We start from the raw sequence: 17,531 nt of genomic DNA on the forward strand, positions 1-17,531 counted from the left end.
TTTCTTTCTTTATTTCTTTATTTCTTTATTTATTAGCAGAAACGGCCCCTGAAGACCTGCAGGCACTGGTGCCCATTGTAGCAGAGGCCCTCAGCCTTTGGACTCGGACGCCACCATCTGAGCGACACGCAACGGGGTGCACCCACCGTCCCTGGTGGTCTAGTGGTTAGGATTCGGCGCTCTCACCGCCGCGGCCCGGGTTCGATTCCCGGTCAGGGAAGGAGCTCTTTTAACAACTGACATTTTTATTTACAGCAATGCAGTTAACTGGCGACCGGAAATCTTGCTCCCAGATGCAGATTTGCGTGCACAAAATGGAGGAAGTGCCCTCAGCGCGACGCAAAACGTGTTTATGGCAGAGTCCCATTCATTCTCCTGTCGCTGCGGAAAGACTGCCCTTGACGCAAAAAAGGCAGCTTCCTTTTTCACCGCTGGAGAGAACCTATCTGCTCGGCCCTCCCCCTCTCTTCCCAGTCCCCCAATGGACTGGCCTTTGAGGCACCTGCAGGCATTGTGCACTCGGACACCACTGCCCGGCCTTCCCGAGCTGTCCAGCGGTCTCCCTGGTGGTCTAGTGGTTAGGATTCGGCGCTCTCACCGCCGCGGCCCGGGTTCGATTCCCGGTCAGGGAAGAGAGTCTTTTACTGAATGACATTTTTACAGAAATTCAAACAACTGCGTCTCAAAAAATATTTCTTTCAAATGTAGCTTCACTCACAGGCAATAGCGGCGTGGCTCCCCTGGCGGTAACTCCAAGCATCTTTTCAGCATGGTCCCTTACCGGAAGCTGTCGCCGCTAGAAGTGGGCCTGTGCCCCAAAAAGGAAGCTTTCTTTCTTCCAAAGCTGTAGAGAAAATATTAGTCCTGTCGCCCTGCCAAAGCCGAGCTCGCCCACCATCCCTAGCCTCATCAGACCAAGACCTTGCCCGGGACCCTGGGGCAGAGGGCTGCAGAAATGGTTGCGTACCGGTTTGGAGGAGAAAAGCAGGGGAGGGAGGGGTCGTAGCTGCTTGATTTGCATACAGAGCTGTGGTCTGCTGGGAAAGTGCAGCCTTTGGAGCTTGGCAAAGGCTTCGCAAGGGGCCCGAGCATTGCCCTCGCCCCGTTTGTTGACAGGTTCTCCTTCTATGGGCTGAAGGGCCCTGTAGCCTGATTTGAGGTTGGACGCTCTATTATTCACAGGGGTGTACCGGGCCTAGACGGTGACTGGCTGACCCGTCAGGGCATCGCCCGTTTGGAAGCCCGTTTCGGAAGCGGAGGCGGGAATCCCTGCCCAATTTTCTTTTGGGGTGGTAGGGCTGTTGGCGGGGTTGCACAAGCTCTGCCAACTTTGGCGGCTTAAGCTTGGGATGCGAGGGACATGGTACAAAAATGCAAAGGTTTTCCAGGAAAAGAGTCTACGGGCAACGATTCCTTGTTGCTCTTTTCAGGTGAACTCAAGCCTCAGGGCTTTGAGGTAGGGGCACTGCCTACAGACAGCAGGAAAGGGCTTGTGCGAAGCTGCTGCCGCATTTAGGTAAGAAGAGTAAAAACCTGTACCAGGAGTGGGGCTCGAACCCACGCGGACACTTGTCCATTGGATCTTAAGTCCAACGCCTTAACCACTCGGCCATCCTGGTGAGCTGCTGCAAAGGGCTTCGAATTGAATCTTTGCTGTTTCAGCAGCAGGCGAACAAGTGGAAAACCAGCCCAGAGTGCCCCCTGCAGGAGGTTGGATGGAATTGGCTTGCGAGCGGCAAACGTCTCTCACTTAACAGCATTACAATAGCCTCCAGCTGACTGCAAGTACGGTTGCGGAAACCTCCCGGGTGCTGCAGTCGTTTCCCCGGTGGCCTAGTGGTGAGGATTTGGTGCTTTCACTGCCACGGGCCTGGCTTCGAGTCCCCGACCAGAGTGTGTGCTTTGAGTAAAGGTGGTCTAGGGCAGTCCAGAGGCAGGCTGAGCCTCGAAGGCTGGTGCAGGCCTTGGTGTGCGAGCCCGAAAAAAGGGCAGCTCCTATGTCATCCCTTCTTGCCCTCCGGCACTTGCTGTACAAGCAAAGCCCCCTTTGAACTCTGCATGGTAACCCTGCTGTGTCTCGCAGGCAATCATGGCCTGCCGCCTTTTAATAAACGTGCTCTCCCACGAAGCAGTTCTCCTAAGGAGGGTTAGTTGTGAGTGTGCATCTTCAGCGGCAGCCTCTAGGGGGAGCTTCAGCACTGACCCACAAAAGCTCATAGCGAGGAAGGCTGTCCTTTCAGGAGAGCAAGACAGGAATATCAGCGCTTGGAAGTGAAAGCGCAAACGTTCCCAAAGTGATGCTGTCTTCAATCTCTAAGCTCCCCTTTTCGCAGACCATCACAAGTGTTTTTGTTTTCTTTCTTTCTTTCTTTCTTTATTTCTTTCTTTATTTATTTATTAGCAGAAACGGCCCCCGAAGACCTGCAGGCACTGGTGCCCATTGTAGCAGAGGCCCTCAGCCTTTGGACTCGGACGCCACCATCTGAGCGACACGCAACGGGGTGCACCCACCGTCCCTGGTGGTCTAGTGGTTAGGATTCGGCGCTCTCACCGCCACGGCCCGGGTTCGATTCCCGGTCAGGGAAGGAGCTCTTTTAACAACTGACATTTTTATTTACAGCAATGCAGTTAACTGGCGACCGGAAATCTTGCTCCCAGATGCAGATTTGCGTGCACAAAATGGAGGAAGTGCCCTCAGCGCGACGCAAAACGTGTTTATGGCAGAGTCCCATTCATTCTCCTGTCGCTGCGGAAAGACTGCCCTTGACGCAAAAAAGGCAGCTTCCTTTTTCACCGCTGGAGAGAACCTATCTGCTCGGCCCTCCCCCTCTCTTCCCAGTCCCCCAATGGACTGGCCTTTGAGGCACCTGCAGGCATTGTGCACTCGGACACCACTGCCCGGCCTTCCCGAGCTGTCCAGCGGTCTCCCTGGTGGTCTAGTGGTTAGGATTCGGCGCTCTCACCGCCGCGGCCCGGGTTCGATTCCCGGTCAGGGAAGAGAGGCTTTTACTGAATGACATTTTTACAGAAATTCAAACAACTGCGTCTCAAAAAATATTTCTTTCAAATGTAGCTTCACTCACAGGCAATAGCGGCGTGGCTCCCCTGGCGGTAACTCCAAGCATCTTTTCAGCATGGTCCCTTACCGGAAGCTGTCGCCGCTAGAAGTGGGCCTGTGCCCCAAAAAGGAAGCTTTCTTTCTTCCAAAGCTGTAGAGAAAATATTAGTCCTGTCGCCCTGCCAAAGCCGAGCTCGCCCACCATCCCTAGCCTCATCAGACCAAGACCTTGCCCGGGACCCTGGGGCAGAGGGCTGCAGAAATGGTTGCGTACCGGTTTGGAGGAGAAAAGCAGGGGAGGGAGGGGTCGTAGCTGCTTGATTTGCATACAGAGCTGTGGTCTGCTGGGAAAGTGCAGCCTTTGGAGCTTGGCAAAGGCTTCGCAAGGGGCCCGAGCATTGCCCTCGCCCCGTTTGTTGACAGGTTCTCCTTCTATGGGCTGAAGGGCCCTGTAGCCTGATTTGAGGTTGGACGCTCTATTATTCACAGGGGTGTACCGGGCCTAGACGGTGACTGGCTGACCCGTCAGGGCATCGCCCGTTTGGAAGCCCGTTTCGGAAGCGGAGGCGGGAATCCCTGCCCAATTTTCTTTTGGGGTGGTAGGGCTGTTGGCGGGGTTGCACAAGCTCTGCCAACTTTGGCGGCTTAAGCTTGGGATGCGAGGGACATGGTACAAAAATGCAAAGGTTTTCCAGGAAAAGAGTCTACGGGCACCGATTCCTTGTTGCTCTTTTCAGGTGAACTCAAGCCTCAGGGCTTTGAGGTAGGGGCACTGCCTACAGACAGCAGGAAAGGGCTTGTGCGAAGCTGCTGCCGCATTTAGGTAAGAAGAGTAAAAACCTGTACCAGGAGTGGGGCTCGAACCCACGCGGACACTTGTCCATTGGATCTTAAGTCCAACGCCTTAACCACTCGGCCATCCTGGTGAGCTGCTGCAAAGGGCTTCGAATTGAATCTTTGCTGTTTCAGCAGCAGGCGAACAAGTGGAAAACCAGCCCAGAGTGCCCCCTGCAGGAGGTTGGATGGAATTGGCTTGCGAGCGGCAAACGTCTCTCACTTAACAGCATTACAATAGCCTCCAGCTGACTGCAAGTACGGTTGCGGAAACCTCCCGGGTGCTGCAGTCGTTTCCCCGGTGGCCTAGTGGTGAGGATTTGGTGCTTTCACTGCCACGGGCCTGGCTTCGAGTCCCCGACCAGAGTGTGTGCTTTGAGTAAAGGTGGTCTAGGGCAGTCCAGAGGCAGGCTGAGCCTCGAAGGCTGGTGCAGGCCTTGGTGTGCGAGCCCGAAAAAAGGGCAGCTCCTATGTCATCCCTTCTTGCCCTCCGGCACTTGCTGTACAAGCAAAGCCCCCTTTGAACTCTGCATGGTAACCCTGCTGTGTCTCGCAGGCAATCATGGCCTGCCGCCTTTTAATAAACGTGCTCTCCCACGAAGCAGTTCTCCTAAGGAGGGTTAGTTGTGAGTGTGCATCTTCAGCGGCAGCCTCTAGGGGGAGCTTCAGCACTGACCCACAAAAGCTCATAGCGAGGAAGGCTGTCCTTTCAGGAGAGCAAGACAGGAATATCAGCGCTTGGAAGTGAAAGCGCAAACGTTCCCAAAGTGATGCTGTCTTCAATCTCTAAGCTCCCCTTTTCGCAGACCATCACAAGTGTTTTTGTTTTCTTTCTTTCTTTCTTTCTTTATTTCTTTATTTCTTTATTTATTAGCAGAAACGGCCCCCGAAGACCTGCAGGCACTGGTGCCCATTGTAGCAGAGGCCCTCAGCCTTTGGACTCAGACGCCACCATCTGAGCGACACGCAACGGGGTGCACCCACCGTCCCTGGTGGTCTAGTGGTTAGGATTCGGCGCTCCGCGGCCCGGGTTCGATTCCCGGTCAGGGAAGGAGCTCTTTTAACAACTGACATTTTTATTTACAGCAATGCAGTTAACTGGCGACCGGAAATCTTGCTCCCAGATGCAGATTTGCGTGCACAAAATGGAGGAAGTGCCCTCAGCGCGACGCAAAACGTGTTTATGGCAGAGTCCCATTCATTCTCCTGTCGCTGCGGAAAGACTGCCCTTGACGCAAAAAAGGCAGCTTCCTTTTTCACCGCTGGAGAGAACCTATCTGCTCGGCCCTCCCCCTCTCTTCCCAGTCCCCCAATGGACTGGCCTTTGAGGCACCTGCAGGCATTGTGCACTCGGACACCACTGCCCGGCCTTCCCGAGCTGTCCAGCGGTCTCCCTGGTGGTCTAGTGGTTAGGATTCGGCGCTCTCACCGCTGCGGCCCGGGTTCGATTCCCGGTCAGGGAAGAGAGGCTTTTACTGAATGACATTTTTACAGAAATTCAAACAACTGCGTCTCAAAAAATATTTCTTTCAAATGTAGCTTCACTCACAGGCAATAGCGGCGTGGCTCCCCTGGCGGTAACTCCAAGCATCTTTTCAGCATGGTCCCTTACCGGAAGCTGTCGCCGCTAGAAGTGGGCCTGTGCCCCAAAAAGGAAGCTTTCTTTCTTCCAAAGCTGTAGAGAAAATATTAGTCCTGTCGCCCTGCCAAAGCCGAGCTCGCCCACCATCCCTAGCCTCATCAGACCAAGACCTTGCCCGGGACCCTGGGGCAGAGGGCTGCAGAAATGGTTGCGTACCGGTTTGGAGGAGAAAAGCAGGGGAGGGAGGGGTCGTAGCTGCTTGATTTGCATACAGAGCTGTGGTCTGCTGGGAAAGTGCAGCCTTTGGAGCTTGGCAAAGGCTTCGCAAGGGGCCCGAGCATTGCCCTCGCCCCGTTTGTTGACAGGTTCTCCTTCTATGGGCTGAAGGGCCCTGTAGCCTGATTTGAGGTTGGACGCTCTATTATTCACAGGGGTGTACCGGGCCTAGACGGTGACTGGCTGACCCGTCAGGGCATCGCCCGTTTGGAAGCCCGTTTCGGAAGCGGAGGCGGGAATCCCTGCCCAATTTTCTTTTGGGGTGGTAGGGCTGTTGGCGGGGTTGCACAAGCTCTGCCAACTTTGGCGGCTTAAGCTTGGGATGCGAGGGACATGGTACAAAAATGCAAAGGTTTTCCAGGAAAAGAGTCTACGGGCAACGATTCCTTGTTGCTCTTTTCAGGTGAACTCAAGCCTCAGGGCTTTGAGGTAGGGGCACTGCCTACAGACAGCAGGAAAGGGCTTGTGCGAAGCTGCTGCCGCATTTAGGTAAGAAGAGTAAAAACCTGTACCAGGAGTGGGGCTCGAACCCACGCGGACACTTGTCCATTGGATCTTAAGTCCAACGCCTTAACCACTCGGCCATCCTGGTGAGCTGCTGCAAAGGGCTTCGAATTGAATCTTTGCTGTTTCAGCAGCAGGCGAACAAGTGGAAAACCAGCCCAGAGTGCCCCCTGCAGGAGGTTGGATGGAATTGGCTTGCGAGCGGCAAACGTCTCTCACTTAACAGCATTACAATAGCCTCCAGCTGACTGCAAGTACGGTTGCGGAAACCTCCCGGGTGCTGCAGTCGTTTCCCCGGTGGCCTAGTGGTGAGGATTTGGTGCTTTCACTGCCACGGGCCTGGCTTCGAGTCCCCGACCAGAGTGTGTGCTTTGAGTAAAGGTGGTCTAGGGCAGTCCAGAGGCAGGCTGAGCCTCGAAGGCTGGTGCAGGCCTTGGTGTGCGAGCCCGAAAAAAGGGCAGCTCCTATGTCATCCCTTCTTGCCCTCCGGCACTTGCTGTACAAGCAAAGCCCCCTTTGAACTCTGCATGGTAACCCTGCTGTGTCTCGCAGGCAATCATGGCCTGCCGCCTTTTAATAAACGTGCTCTCCCACGAAGCAGTTCTCCTAAGGAGGGTTAGTTGTGAGTGTGCATCTTCAGCGGCTGCCTCTAGGGGGAGCTTCAGCACTGACCCACAAAAGCTCATAGCGAGGAAGGCTGTCCTTTCAGGAGAGCAAGACAGGAATATCAGCGCTTGGAAGTGAAAGCGCAAACGTTCCCAAAGTGATGCTGTCTTCAATCTCTAAGCTCCCCTTTTCGCAGACCATCACAAGTGTTTTTGTTTTCTTTCTTTCTTTCTTTCTTTATTTCTTTATTTCTTTATTTATTAGCAGAAACGGCCCCCGAAGACCTGCAGGCACTGGTGCCCATTGTAGCAGAGGCCCTCAGCCTTTGGACTTGGACGCCACCATCTGAGCGACACGCAACGGGGTGCACCCACCGTCCCTGGTGGTCAGGATTCGGCGCTCTCACCGCCGCGGCCCGGGTTCGATTCCCGGTCAGGGAAGGAGCTCTTTTAACAACTGACATTTTTATTTACAGCAATGCAGTTAACTGGCGACCGGAAATCTTGCTCCCAGATGCAGATTTGCGTGCACAAAATGGAGGAAGTGCCCTCAGCGCGACGCAAAACGTGTTTATGGCAGAGTCCCATTCATTCTCCTGTCGCTGCGGAAAGACTGCCCTTGACGCAAAAAAGGCAGCTTCCTTTTTCACCGCTGGAGAGAACCTATCTGCTCGGCCCTCCCCCTCTCTTCCCAGTCCCCCAATGGACTGGCCTTTGAGGCACCTGCAGGCATTGTGCACTCGGACACCACTGCCCGGCCTTCCCGAGCTGTCCAGCGGTCTCCCTGGTGGTCTAGTGGTTAGGATTCAGCGCTCTCACCGCCGCGGCCCGGGTTCGATTCCCGGTCAGGGAAGAGAGTCTTTTACTGAATGACATTTTTACAGAAATTCAAACAACTGCGTCTCAAAAAATATTTCTTTCAAATGTAGCTTCACTCACAGGCAATAGCGGCGTGGCTCCCCTGGCGGTAACTCCAAGCATCTTTTCAGCATGGTCCCTTACCGGAAGCTGTCGCCGCTAGAAGTGGGCCTGTGCCCCAAAAAGGAAGCTTTCTTTCTTCCAAAGCTGTAGAGAAAATATTAGTCCTGTCGCCCTGCCAAAGCCGAGCTCGCCCACCATCCCTAGCCTCATCAGACCAAGACCTTGCCCGGGACCCTGGGGCAGAGGGCTGCAGAAATGGTTGCGTACCGGTTTGGAGGAGAAAAGCAGGGGAGGGAGGGGTCGTAGCTGCTTGATTTGCATACAGAGCTGTGGTCTGCTGGGAAAGTGCAGCCTTTGGAGCTTGGCAAAGGCTTCGCAAGGGGCCCGAGCATTGCCCTCGCCCCGTTTGTTGACAGGTTCTCCTTCTATGGGCTGAAGGGCCCTGTAGCCTGATTTGAGGTTGGACGCTCTATTATTCACAGGGGTGTACCGGGCCTAGACGGTGACTGGCTGACCCGTCAGGGCATCGCCCGTTTGGAAGCCCGTTTCGGAAGCGGAGGCGGGAATCCCTGCCCAATTTTCTTTTGGGGTGGTAGGGCTGTTGGCGGGGTTGCACAAGCTCTGCCAACTTTGGCGGCTTAAGCTTGGGATGCGAGGGACATGGTACAAAAATGCAAAGGTTTTCCAGGAAAAGAGTCTACGGGCAACGATTCCTTGTTGCTCTTTTCAGGTGAACTCAAGCCTCAGGGCTTTGAGGTAGGGGCACTGCCTACAGACAGCAGGAAAGGGCTTGTGCGAAGCTGCTGCCGCATTTAGGTAAGAAGAGTAAAAACCTGTACCAGGAGTGGGGCTCGAACCCACGCGGACACTTGTCCATTGGATCTTAAGTCCAACGCCTTAACCACTCGGCCATCCTGGTGAGCTGCTGCAAAGGGCTTCGAATTGAATCTTTGCTGTTTCAGCAGCAGGCGAACAAGTGGAAAACCAGCCCAGAGTGCCCCCTGCACGAGGTTGGATGGAATTGGCTTGCGAGCGGCAAACGTCTCTCACTTAACAGCATTACAATAGCCTCCAGCTGACTGCAAGTACGGTTGCGGAAACCTCCCGGGTGCTGCAGTCGTTTCCCCGGTGGCCTAGTGGTGAGGATTTGGTGCTTTCACTGCCACGGGCCTGGCTTCGAGTCCCCGACCAGAGTGTGTGCTTTGAGTAAAGGTGGTCTAGGGCAGTCCAGAGGCAGGCTGAGCCTCGAAGGCTGGTGCAGGCCTTGGTGTGCGAGCCCGAAAAAAGGGCAGCTCCTATGTCATCCCTTCTTGCCCTCCGGCACTTGCTGTACAAGCAAAGCCCCCTTTGAACTCTGCATGGTAACCCTGCTGTGTCTCGCAGGCAATCATGGCCTGCCGCCTTTTAATAAACGTGCTCTCCCACGAAGCAGTTCTCCTAAGGAGGGTTAGTTGTGAGTGTGCATCTTCAGCGGCAGCCTCTAGGGGGAGCTTCAGCACTGACCCACAAAAGCTCATAGCGAGGAAGGCTGTCCTTTCAGGAGAGCAAGACAGGAATATCAGCGCTTGGAAGTGAAAGCGCAAACGTTCCCAAAGTGATGCTGTCTTCAATCTCTAAGCTCCCCTTTTCGCAGACCATCACAAGTGTTTTTGTTTTCTTTCTTTCTTTCTTTCTTTATTTCTTTATTTATTTATTTATTAGCAGAAACGGCCCCCGAAGACCTGCAGGCACTGGTGCCCATTGTAGCAGAGGCCCTCAGCCTTTGGACTCGGACGCCACCATCTGAGCGACACGCAACGGGGTGCACCCACCGTCCCTGGTGGTCTAGTGGTTAGGATTCGGCGCTCTCACCGCCGCGGCCCGGGTTCGATTCCCGGTCAGGGAAGGAGCTCTTTTAACAACTGACATTTTTATTTACAGCAATGCAGTTAACTGGCGACCGGAAATCTTGCTCCCAGATGCAGATTTGCGTGCACAAAATGGAGGAAGTGCCCTCAGCGCGACGCAAAACGTGTTTATGGCAGAGTCCCATTCATTCTCCTGTCGCTGCGGAAAGACTGCACTTGACGCAAAAAAGGCAGCTTCCTTTTTCACCGCTGGAGAGAACCTATCTGCTCGGCCCTCCCCCTCTCTTCCCAGTCCCCCAATGGACTGGCCTTTGAGGCACCTGCAGGCATTGTGCACTCGGACACCACTGCCCGGCCTTCCCGAGCTGTCCAGCGGTCTCCCTGGTGGTCTAGTGGTTAGGATTCGGCGCTCTCACCGCCGCGGCCCGGGTTCGATTCCCGGTCAGGGAAGAGAGGCTTTTACTGAATGACATTTTTACAGAAATTCAAACAACTGCGTCTCAAAAAATATTTCTTTCAAATGTAGCTTCACTCACAGGCAATAGCGGCGTGGCTCCCCTGGCGGTAACTCCAAGCATCTTTTCAGCATGGTCCCTTACCGGAAGCTGTCGCCGCTAGAAGTGGGCCTGTGCCCCAAAAAGGAAGCTTTCTTTCTTCCAAAGCTGTAGAGAAAATATTAGTCCTGTCGCCCTGCCAAAGCCGAGCTCGCCCACCATCCCTAGCCTCATCAGACCAAGACCTTGCCCGGGACCCTGGGGCAGAGGGCTGCAGAAATGGTTGCGTACCGGTTTGGAGGAGAAAAGCAGGGGAGGGAGGGGTCGTAGCTGCTTGATTTGCATACAGAGCTGTGGTCTGCTGGGAAAGTGCAGCCTTTGGAGCTTGGCAAAGGCTTCGCAAGGGGCCCGAGCATTGCCCTCGCCCCGTTTGTTGACAGGTTCTCCTTCTATGGGCTGAAGGGCCCTGTAGCCTGATTTGAGGTTGGACGCTCTATTATTCACAGGGGTGTACCGGGCCTAGACGGTGACTGGCTGACCCGTCAGGGCATCGCCCGTTTGGAAGCCCGTTTCGGAAGCGGAGGCGGGAATCCCTGCCCAATTTTCTTTTGGGGTGGTAGGGCTGTTGGCGGGGTTGCACAAGCTCTGCCAACTTTGGCGGCTTAAGCTTGGGATGCGAGGGACATGGTACAAAAATGCAAAGGTTTTCCAGGAAAAGAGTCTACGGGCAACGATTCCTTGTTGCTCTTTTCAGGTGAACTCAAGCCTCAGGGCTTTGAGGTAGGGGCACTGCCTACAGACAGCAGGAAAGGGCTTGTGCGAAGCTGCTGCCGCATTTAGGTAAGAAGAGTAAAAACCTGTACCAGGAGTGGGGCTCGAACCCACGCGGACACTTGTCCATTGGATCTTAAGTCCAACGCCTTAACCACTCGGCCATCCTGGTGAGCTGCTGCAAAGGGCTTCGAATTGAATCTTTGCTGTTTCAGCAGCAGGCGAACAAGTGGAAAACCAGCCCAGAGTGCCCCCTGCAGGAGGTTGGATGGAATTGGCTTGCGAGCGGCAAACGTCTCTCACTTAACAGCATTACAATAGCCTCCAGCTGACTGCAAGTACGGTTGCGGAAACCTCCCGGGTGCTGCAGTCGTTTCCCCGGTGGCCTAGTGGTGAGGATTTGGTGCTTTCACTGCCACGGGCCTGGCTTCGAGTCCCCGACCAGAGTGTGTGCTTTGAGTAAAGGTGGTCTAGGGCAGTCCAGAGGCAGGCTGAGCCTCGAAGGCTGGTGCAGGCCTTGGTGTGCGAGCCCGAAAAAAGGGCAGCTCCTATGTCATCCCTTCTTGCCCTCCGGCACTTGCTGTACAAGCAAAGCCCCCTTTGAACTCTGCATGGTAACCCTGCTGTGTCTCGCAGGCAATCATGGCCTGCCGCCTTTTAATAAACGTGCTCTCCCACGAAGCAGTTCTCCTAAGGAGGGTTAGTTGTGAGTGTGCATCTTCAGCGGCAGCCTCTAGGGGGAGCTTCAGCACTGACCCACAAAAGCTCATAGCGAGGAAGGCTGTCCTTTCAGGAGAGCAAGACAGGAATATCAGCGCTTGGAAGTGAAAGCGCAAACGTTCCCAAAGTGATGCTGTCTTCAATCTCTAAGCTCCCCTTTTCGCAGACCATCACAAGTGTTTTTGTTTTCTTTCTTTCTTTCTTTCTTTATTTCTTTATTTCTTTATTTATTAGCAGAAACGGCCCCCGAAGACCTGCAGGCACTGGTGCCCATTGTAGCAGAGGCCCTCAGCCTTTGGACTCGGACGCCACCATCTGAGCGACACGCAACGGGGTGCACCCACCGTCCCTGGTGGTCTAGTGGTTAGGATTCTGCGCTCTCACCGCCGCGGCCCGGGTTCGATTCCCGGTCAGGGAAGGAGCTCTTTTAACAACTGACATTTTTATTTACAGCAATGCAGTTAACTGGCGACCGGAAATCTTGCTCCCAGATGCAGATTTGCGTGCACAAAATGGAGGAAGTGCCCTCAGCGCGACGCAAAACGTGTTTATGGCAGAGTCCCATTCATTCTCCTGTCGCTGCGGAAAGACTGCCCTTGACGCAAAAAAGGCAGCTTCCTTTTTCACCGCTGGAGAGAACCTATCTGCTCGGCCCTCCCCCTCTCTTCCCAGTCCCCCAATGGACTGGCCTTTGAGGCACCTGCAGGCATTGTGCACTCGGACACCACTGCCCGGCCTTCCCGAGCTGTCCAGCGGTCTCCCTGGTGGTCTAGTGGTTAGGATTCGCCGCGGCCCGGGTTCGATTCCCGGTCAGGGAAGAGAGGCTTTTACTGAATGACATTTTTACAGAAATTCAAACAACTGCGTCTCAAAAAATATTTCTTTCAAATGTAGCTTCACTCACAGGCAATAGCGGCGTGGCTCCCCTGGCGGTAACTCCAAGCATCTTTTCAGCATGGTCCCTTACCGGAAGCTGTCGCCGCTAGAAGTGGGCCTGTGCCCCAAAAAGGAAGCTTTCTTTCTTCCAAAGCTGTAGAGAAAATATTAGTCCTGTCGCCCTGCCAAAGCCGAGCTCGCCCACCATCCCTAGCCTCATCAGACCAAGACCTTGCCCGGGACCCTGGGGCAGAGGGCTGCAGAAATGGTTGCGTACCGGTTTGGAGGAGAAAAGCAGGGGAGGGAGGGGTCGTAGCTGCTTGATTTGCATACAGAGCTGTGGTCTGCTGGGAAAGTGCAGCCTTTGGAGCTTGGCAAAGGCTTCGCAAGGGGCCCGAGCATTGCCCTCGCCCCGTTTGTTGACAGGTTCTCCTTCTATGGGCTGAAGGGCCCTGTAGCCTGATTTGAGGTTGGACGCTCTATTATTCACAGGGGTGTACCGGGCCTAGACGGTGACTGGCTGACCCGTCAGGGCATCGCCCGTTTGGAAGCCCGTTTCGGAAGCGGAGGCGGGAATCCCTGCCCAATTTTCTTTTGGGGTGGTAGGGCTGTTGGCGGGGTTGCACAAGCTCTGCCAACTTTGGCGGCTTAAGCTTGGGATGCGAGGGACATGGTACAAAAATGCAAAGGTTTTCCAGGAAAAGAGTCTACGGGCAACGATTCCTTGTTGCTCTTTTCAGGTGAACTCAAGCCTCAGGGCTTTGAGGTAGGGGCACTGCCTACAGACAGCAGGAAAGGGCTTGTGCGAAGCTGCTGCCGCATTTAGGTAAGAAGAGTAAAAACCTGTACCAGGAGTGGGGCTCGAACCCACGCGGACACTTGTCCATTGGATCTTAAGTCCAACGCCTTAACCACTCGGCCATCCTGGTGAGCTGCTGCAAAGGGCTTCGAATTGAATCTTTGCTGTTTCAGCAGCAGGCGAACAAGTGGAAAACCAGCCCAGAGTGCCCCCTGCAGGAGGTTGGATGGAATTGGCTTGCGAGCGGCAAACGTCTCTCACTTAACAGCATTACAATAGCCTCCAGCTGACTGCAAGTACGGTTGCGGAAACCTCCCGGGTGCTGCAGTCGTTTCCCCGGTGGCCTAGTGGTGAGGATTTGGTGCTTTCACTGCCACGGGCCTGGCTTCGAGTCCCCGACCAGAGTGTGTGCTTTGAGTAAAGGTGGTCTAGGGCAGTCCAGAGGCAGGCTGAGCCTCGAAGGCTGGTGCAGGCCTTGGTGTGCGAGCCCGAAAAAAGGGCAGCTCCTATGTCATCCCTTCTTGCCCTCCGGCACTTGCTGTACAAGCAAAGCCCCCTTTGAACTCTGCATGGTAACCCTGCTGTGTCTCGCAGGCAATCATGGCCTGCCGCCTTTTAATAAACGTGCTCTCCCACGAAGCAGTTCTCCTAAGGAGGGTTAGTTGTGAGTGTGCATCTTCAGCGGCAGCCTCTAGGGGGAGCTTCAGCACTGACCCACAAAAGCTCATAGCGAGGAAGGCTGTCCTTTCAGGAGAGCAAGACAGGAATATCAGCGCTTGGAAGTGAAAGCGCAAACGTTCCCAAAGTGATGCTGTCTTCAATCTCTAAGCTCCCCTTTTCGCAGACCATCACAAGTGTTTTTGTTTTCTTTCTTTCTTTCTTTCTTTATTTCTTTATTTATTTATTTATTAGCAGAAACGGCCCCCGAAGACCTGCAGGCACTGGTGCCCATTGTAGCAGAGGCCCTCAGCCTTTGGACTCGGACGCCACCATCTGAGCGACACGCAACGGGGTGCACCCACCGTCCCTGGTGGTCTAGTGGTTAGGATTCGGCGCTCTCACCGCCGCGGCCCGGGTTCGATTCCCGGTCAGGGAAGGAGCTCTTTTAACAACTGACATTTTTATTTACAGCAATGCAGTTAACTGGCGACCGGAAATCTTGCTCCCAGATGCAGATTTGCGTGCACAAAATGGAGGAAGTGCCCTCAGCGCGACGCAAAACGTGTTTATGGCAGAGTCCCATTCATTCTCCTGTCGCTGCGGAAAGACTGCCCTTGACGCAAAAAAGGCAGCTTCCTTTTTCACCGCTGGAGAGAACCTATCTGCACGGCCCTCCCCCTCTCTTCCCAGTCCCCCAATGGACTGGCCTTTGAGGCACCTGCAGGCATTGTGCACTCGGACACCACTGCCCGGCCTTCCCGAGCTGTCCAGCGGTCTCCCTGGTGGTCTAGTGGTTAGGATTCGACGCTCTCACCGCCGCGGCCCGGGTTCGATTCCCGGTCAGGGAAGAGAGGCTTTTACTGAATGACATTTTTACAGAAATTCAAACAACTGCGTCTCAAAAAATATTTCTTTCAAATGTAGCTTCACTCACAGGCAATAGCGGCGTGGCTCCCCTGGCGGTAACTCCAAGCATCTTTTCAGCATGGTCCCTTACCGGAAGCTGTCGCCGCTAGAAGTGGGCCTGTGCCCCAAAAAGGAAGCTTTCTTTCTTCCAAAGCTGTAGAGAAAATATTAGTCCTGTCGCCCTGCCAAAGCCGAGCTCGCCCACCATCCCTAGCCTCATCAGACCAAGACCTTGCCCGGGACCCTGGGGCAGAGGGCTGCAGAAATGGTTGCGTACCGGTTTGGAGGAGAAAAGCAGGGGAGGGAGGGGTCGTAGCTGCTTGATTTGCATACAGAGCTGTGGTCTGCTGGGAAAGTGCAGCCTTTGGAGCTTGGCAAAGGCTTCGCAAGGGGCCCGAGCATTGCCCTCGCCCCGTTTGTTGACAGGTTCTCCTTCTATGGGCTGAAGGGCCCTGTAGCCTGATTTGAGGTTGGACGCTCTATTATTCACAGGGGTGTACCGGGCCTAGACGGTGACTGGCTGACCCGTCAGGGCATCGCCCGTTTGGAAGCCCGTTTCGGAAGCGGAGGCGGGAATCCCTGCCCAATTTTCTTTTGGGGTGGTAGGGCTGTTGGCGGGGTTGCACAAGCTCTGCCAACTTTGGCGGCTTAAGCTTGGGATGCGAGGGACATGGTACAAAAATGCAAAGGTTTTCCAGGAAAAGAGTCTACGGGCAACGATTCCTTGTTGCTCTTTTCAGGTGAACTCAAGCCTCAGGGCTTTGAGGTAGGGGCACTGCCTACAGACAGCAGGAAAGGGCTTGTGCGAAGCTGCTGCCGCATTTAGGTAAGAAGAGTAAAAACCTGTACCAGGAGTGGGGCTCGAACCCACGCAGACACTTGTCCATTGGATCTTAAGTCCAACGCCTTAACCACTCGGCCATCCTGGTGAGCTGCTGCAAAGGGCTTCGAATTGAATCTTTGCTGTTTCAGCAGCAGGCGAACAAGTGGAAAACCAGCCCAGAGTGCCCCCTGCAGGAGGTTGGATGGAATTGGCTTGCGAGCGGCAAACGTCTCTCACTTAACAGCATTACAATAGCCTCCAGCTGACTGCAAGTACGGTTGCGGAAACCTCCCGGGTGCTGCAGTCGTTTCCCCGGTGGCCTAGTGGTGAGGATTTGGTGCTTTCACTGCCACGGGCCTGGCTTCGAGTCCCCGACCAGAGTGTGTGCTTTGAGTAAAGGTGGTCTAGGGCAGTCCAGAGGCAGGCTGAGCCTCGAAGGCTGGTGCAGGCCTTGGTGTGCGAGCCCGAAAAAAGGGCAGCTCCTATGTCATCCCTTCTTGCCCTCCGGCACTTGCTGTACAAGCAAAGCCCCCTTTGAACTCTGCATGGTAACCCTGCTGTGTCTCGCAGGCAATCATGGCCTGCCGCCTTTTAATAAACGTGCTCTCCCACGAAGCAGTTCTCCTAAGGAGGGTTAGTTGTGAGTGTGCATCTTCAGCGGCAGCCTCTAGGGGGAGCTTCAGCACTGACCCACAAAAGCTCATAGCGAGGAAGGCTGTCCTTTCAGGAGAGCAAGACAGGAATATCAGCGCTTGGAAGTGAAAGCGCAAACGTTCCCAAAGTGATGCTGTCTTCAATCTCTAAGCTCCCCTTTTCGCAGACCATCACAAGTGTTTTTGTTTTCTTTCTTTCTTTCTTTCTTTCTTTATTTCTTTATTTATTTATTTATTTATTTATTAGCAGAAACGGCCCCCGAAGACCTGCAGGCACTGGTGCCCATTGTAGCAGAGGCCCTCAGCCTTTGGACTCGGACGCCACCATCTGAGCGACACGCAACGGGGTGCACCCACCGTCCCTGGTGGTCTAGTGGTTAGGCCCGGGTTCGATTCCCGGTCAGGGAAGGAGCTCTTTTAACAACTGACATTTTTATTTACAGCAATGCAGTTAACTGGCGACCGGAAATCTTGCTCCCAGATGCAGATTTGCGTGCACAAAATGGAGGAAGTGCCCTCAGCGCGACGCAAAACGTGTTTATGGCAGAGTCCCATTCATTCTCCTGTCGCTGCGGAAAGACTGCACTTGACGCAAAAAAGGCAGCTTCCTTTTTCACCGCTGGAGAGAACCTATCTGCTCGGCCCTCCCCCTCTCTTCCCAGTCCCCCAATGGACTGGCCTTTGAGGCACCTGCAGGCATTGTGCACTCGGACACCACTGCCCGGCCTTCCCGAGCTGTCCAGCGGTCTCCCTGGTGGTCTAGTGGTTAGGATTCGGCGCTCTCACCGCCGCGGCCCGGGTTCGATTCCCGGTCAGGGAAGAGAGGCTTTTACTGAATGACATTTTTACAGAAATTCAAACAACTGCGTCTCAAAAAATATTTCTTTCAAATGTAGCTTCACTCACAGGCAATAGCGGCGTGGCTCCCCTGGCGGTAACTCCAAGCATCTTTTCAGCATGGTCCCTTACCGGAAGCTGTCGCCGCTAGAAGTGGGCCTGTGCCCCAAAAAGGAAGCTTTCTTTCTTCCAAAGCTGTAGAGAAAATATTAGTCCTGTCGCCCTGCCAAAGCCGAGCTCGCCCACCATCCCTAGCCTCATCAGACCAAGACCTTGCCCGGGACCCTGGGGCAGAGGGCTGCAGAAATGGTTGCGTACCGGTTTGGAGGAGAAAAGCAGGGGAGGGAGGGGTCGTAGCTGCTTGA

General features: G+C 54.5%; 19 non-coding genes across 19 annotated transcripts; 12 read left to right on the forward strand and 7 right to left on the reverse strand.

Annotated features, from left to right (window-relative positions):
* The first annotated feature begins 148 nt into the window (after positions 1–148).
* On the forward strand, positions 149–220 carry TRNAE-CUC (transfer RNA glutamic acid (anticodon CUC)). Its single transcript has one exon. It is a non-coding gene; the product is annotated as a tRNA-Glu (tRNA).
* A 340-nt stretch (positions 221–560) lies between these two features.
* On the forward strand, positions 561–632 carry TRNAE-CUC (transfer RNA glutamic acid (anticodon CUC)). Its single transcript has one exon. It is a non-coding gene; the product is annotated as a tRNA-Glu (tRNA).
* A 904-nt stretch (positions 633–1,536) lies between these two features.
* Positions 1,537–1,619, reverse strand: TRNAL-UAA (transfer RNA leucine (anticodon UAA)). Its single transcript has one exon. It is a non-coding gene; the product is annotated as a tRNA-Leu (tRNA).
* Positions 1,620–2,513: 894 nt separating this feature from the next.
* Positions 2,514–2,585, forward strand: TRNAE-CUC (transfer RNA glutamic acid (anticodon CUC)). Its single transcript has one exon. It is a non-coding gene; the product is annotated as a tRNA-Glu (tRNA).
* A 340-nt stretch (positions 2,586–2,925) lies between these two features.
* Positions 2,926–2,997, forward strand: TRNAE-CUC (transfer RNA glutamic acid (anticodon CUC)). Its single transcript has one exon. It is a non-coding gene; the product is annotated as a tRNA-Glu (tRNA).
* Positions 2,998–3,901: 904 nt separating this feature from the next.
* Positions 3,902–3,984, reverse strand: TRNAL-UAA (transfer RNA leucine (anticodon UAA)). Its single transcript has one exon. It is a non-coding gene; the product is annotated as a tRNA-Leu (tRNA).
* Positions 3,985–5,283: 1,299 nt separating this feature from the next.
* On the forward strand, positions 5,284–5,355 carry TRNAE-CUC (transfer RNA glutamic acid (anticodon CUC)). Its single transcript has one exon. It is a non-coding gene; the product is annotated as a tRNA-Glu (tRNA).
* Positions 5,356–6,259: 904 nt separating this feature from the next.
* TRNAL-UAA (transfer RNA leucine (anticodon UAA)) lies at positions 6,260–6,342 on the reverse strand. Its single transcript has one exon. It is a non-coding gene; the product is annotated as a tRNA-Leu (tRNA).
* A 1,298-nt stretch (positions 6,343–7,640) lies between these two features.
* On the forward strand, positions 7,641–7,712 carry TRNAE-CUC (transfer RNA glutamic acid (anticodon CUC)). Its single transcript has one exon. It is a non-coding gene; the product is annotated as a tRNA-Glu (tRNA).
* Positions 7,713–8,616: 904 nt separating this feature from the next.
* Positions 8,617–8,699, reverse strand: TRNAL-UAA (transfer RNA leucine (anticodon UAA)). Its single transcript has one exon. It is a non-coding gene; the product is annotated as a tRNA-Leu (tRNA).
* An 894-nt stretch (positions 8,700–9,593) lies between these two features.
* TRNAE-CUC (transfer RNA glutamic acid (anticodon CUC)) lies at positions 9,594–9,665 on the forward strand. Its single transcript has one exon. It is a non-coding gene; the product is annotated as a tRNA-Glu (tRNA).
* Positions 9,666–10,005: 340 nt separating this feature from the next.
* On the forward strand, positions 10,006–10,077 carry TRNAE-CUC (transfer RNA glutamic acid (anticodon CUC)). Its single transcript has one exon. It is a non-coding gene; the product is annotated as a tRNA-Glu (tRNA).
* A 904-nt stretch (positions 10,078–10,981) lies between these two features.
* TRNAL-UAA (transfer RNA leucine (anticodon UAA)) lies at positions 10,982–11,064 on the reverse strand. The gene has a single exon. It is a non-coding gene; the product is annotated as a tRNA-Leu (tRNA).
* Positions 11,065–11,958: 894 nt separating this feature from the next.
* TRNAE-CUC (transfer RNA glutamic acid (anticodon CUC)) lies at positions 11,959–12,030 on the forward strand. The gene has a single exon. It is a non-coding gene; the product is annotated as a tRNA-Glu (tRNA).
* A 1,304-nt stretch (positions 12,031–13,334) lies between these two features.
* Positions 13,335–13,417, reverse strand: TRNAL-UAA (transfer RNA leucine (anticodon UAA)). Its single transcript has one exon. It is a non-coding gene; the product is annotated as a tRNA-Leu (tRNA).
* Positions 13,418–14,311: 894 nt separating this feature from the next.
* On the forward strand, positions 14,312–14,383 carry TRNAE-CUC (transfer RNA glutamic acid (anticodon CUC)). The gene has a single exon. It is a non-coding gene; the product is annotated as a tRNA-Glu (tRNA).
* Positions 14,384–14,723: 340 nt separating this feature from the next.
* Positions 14,724–14,795, forward strand: TRNAE-CUC (transfer RNA glutamic acid (anticodon CUC)). The gene has a single exon. It is a non-coding gene; the product is annotated as a tRNA-Glu (tRNA).
* A 904-nt stretch (positions 14,796–15,699) lies between these two features.
* TRNAL-UAA (transfer RNA leucine (anticodon UAA)) lies at positions 15,700–15,782 on the reverse strand. Its single transcript has one exon. It is a non-coding gene; the product is annotated as a tRNA-Leu (tRNA).
* A 1,295-nt stretch (positions 15,783–17,077) lies between these two features.
* TRNAE-CUC (transfer RNA glutamic acid (anticodon CUC)) lies at positions 17,078–17,149 on the forward strand. Its single transcript has one exon. It is a non-coding gene; the product is annotated as a tRNA-Glu (tRNA).
* The last annotated feature ends 382 nt before the right edge of the window (positions 17,150–17,531 follow it).

Source organism: Ambystoma mexicanum, chromosome 5p, assembly GCF_040938575.1.
Source record: "Ambystoma mexicanum isolate Mex_15411 chromosome 5p, UKY_AmexF1_1, whole genome shotgun sequence".
NCBI classification, from domain to species: Eukaryota; Metazoa; Chordata; class Amphibia; order Caudata; family Ambystomatidae; genus Ambystoma; species Ambystoma mexicanum.